This window comes from Penaeus monodon, chromosome 21 (assembly GCF_015228065.2).
Source record: "Penaeus monodon isolate SGIC_2016 chromosome 21, NSTDA_Pmon_1, whole genome shotgun sequence".
Lineage (NCBI taxonomy): Eukaryota > Metazoa > Arthropoda > Malacostraca > Decapoda > Penaeidae > Penaeus > Penaeus monodon.
Genome location: NC_051406.1, coordinates 46,019,459 through 46,022,133, shown reverse-complemented (window position 1 = coordinate 46,022,133; position 2,675 = coordinate 46,019,459). Strand labels below are relative to the sequence as shown.

Here is a 2,675-nt window from a genome sequence, read left to right as displayed (position 1 = left end):
CTAATATTCCTCACAACTTTGATCAATCAGCTTGTAAATATTTGCATGTTTTATGTTTTACTCTTCTCAAGATCCCTTTCTCCCTTTCATTATACATTATATAAACTACATGTTCTATGGGTTTCTGATTTCTGTTGTTTTTCAGATGTCTGACAACTCCCCAGTCAGCATCAGCATCATTCATAAACAAAGAGGCAGTGCTGAAAGCTCTTTCTACACCATTCATTAATTTTCACAAGGATAAGAGAATAACTAAAACACAAATTAATGGTTTCACTTTAATAGGCTATAATCCATACAAATTTGTATGTATAAAATAAATTTAATCTGAATAAGTATACATGCAAAGTTGTTATAGAACTGACAGGTAAAAAGCCTCCATGGCCATGAAGAAACTGTGGAGCCAAGAAGATTCACAAGCCTCAAGTTGTTCTGTTACTTCTGGACAGTTTCCTTACCTGGAGAAATATTGGGCTTATTTTACAATCTTTAGCATTTAAATGCAAGCTGCTAAGCTGCCACTTAGGAATCATTTTCACATGAGGAAATATTGGGTGTTGGAATAACAATATTTTAATTGCATTTATCAATATAAATTATCCTGATAATGTTGTAACAAAAACAATTTAGCTTTGTGTGTTTTTACCATTATATTAAAAATGTCAGAATTAGTTTCTTGAAACATGAAAAGAATTACATTCACAATCTATGATATTTCATTACTAAAAGATTGGCTTTTACGGCCCTATCATCTCATCTAAAACACCAAAGCATTAATACTTAATACCTTTACTGACCTACTTACCCAGATGCAATCTCCCTTTCTCCTCAATACCATTAGCAACAGAACATCTTACAAGCAAATATGTCCTTGAAAAAATATTGCATCATATATGTAATTAATACAGGACGGAATGTGGAATACAGCTTTACTTTATGTTACCTGGCTAAGTATCTCAAAGCTGAACTTCTTGTATACTGTAATTAGAATTATCATACTGAAAATATGTGGGACATTCAGAAGCTGCACAATGCTGCTTGCTATATAAACTGTCAAACAATGCCTTTCTCCAACATAATTATTATTATACTTGCAATTTCTGATGTTCACTCATTCTTACATCAATCAACCAATCATTTACACTATACAGTGGTCTCTGACCCACAATCCTATCCTTGAAAGTTTTATCACAAGTAATAAAATATGATCTAGGTGTAAACTGTATAATTTCAATAATATACATAATGGTCCACAGAAATGTGGTCTATATAGCACAAGTGCTCTGGGGAGCCTTTATTTGAGGCTTTCAAGGTGCACTAAATCCCTCAAATGTATGTTATTCACATATTATAATATTGTACACAAGTGACAACCATTGGGTGTGGGGAAGTAGCATAACTATTCATGCCAAACACTTAAAGTATCTGAAGCCATGTACTACTTCTGGCCTCTATACCTTAAACATAACATATGCACATAATGTATATACAATCAACAGAGGGAAATAACTCTTAGTTTCAAGTTAAAGCTAATTACAATTGATTATAAAAGTATATTTTCTTACAACAGTGAAACTTCAAACTATAGGTGATTTGAACTGGGAATGTAAGTATATCCTTCAATCAAGTTAAATGATGTGGAAGAATCAGCAGTACAAACCATTTAAAAGATACTGACTATATTACCAATCTTTTTGTTGTATATAACTTGCTCATTTTCTGCCTAAGTACTGATGTTGACATTAAAAATGTAATAAAAAAGATTAAATATAAAAAGATATACAATCTGATTACTAGGAAAATGAAGTTGTAAGGTTTGATTAAAATTCCAGCAAGAAAGGCACATTTACGCTATAAATTCAACTGTGGACAACTATCGTACGTACTTCCTTATGATTTTCATACTTGATATTCTATTCTTCAACATACTCAAATATATAACCCTTAAAGGCATCAGGAAAGACACACATTAGCAATGTAATTACAGGCACTTGTTCTACCTTCCACCTTACAAGGTGTAGCATTTCTAACAGTATGGCTTTTAATGTAAACAACATTATCATCAACGGTGGGCTAAAATAATGAGCTATAACAGATATGGATATAAATTCTGCACAATCTAAGACTGGTGTTGGCCACACGGTCAACTATGATACTGCACCAAAATAAATCATGTGTTTACAATACATTATGCAAACATGAGCCCCATAAAATAGTAAATGGAGGTGGGGAAAATATTAAAAAATTATATACATAAATATTAATAAAACAATGATAAAAATGAGGATATAATAATCCCACAACATAAAGGATGATATGATTCAGATATCTATAAAAAATACTCTTTTAATGTTTACCATTATCCATGTTACCTATCAAAACTATTAATGGCAGTTAAAATATATCTTCCATACAACTAAAGATGTAAGACCCCTTCATCCTTTGATGGGTGTGATGCATGGGAAAGAGGTGCATCACTAAGGGAATCTGCCGCAGTCAGGTCTCGTATCTCATCCTGGTCATAACGATCATCATCAGAGGCAGACTGGTGAGACTGCTGTGATCCAGAGGACATGGCAGAGTTGCGGGAGAAGGAACCTCGACGTGGTGTGTGTGATAATGTCCGTTGATTTGCAGGTTTAACTGTTATAATCAGATTACTGCTGTTGGCTACC

The 2,675-nt window shown here is 33.0% G+C and overlaps 1 pseudogene across 1 annotated transcript in view; it reads right to left on the bottom strand.

Moving 5' to 3' along the window:
- Positions 1-264: 264 nt before the first annotated feature.
- Positions 265-2,675, bottom strand: part of LOC119586691 — a 5,529-nt pseudogene continuing 3,118 nt past the window's right edge. Inside the window, exon 3 of the transcript XR_005229957.1 lies at positions 265-2,675. The product of XR_005229957.1 is annotated as a partitioning defective 6 homolog alpha-like (transcript).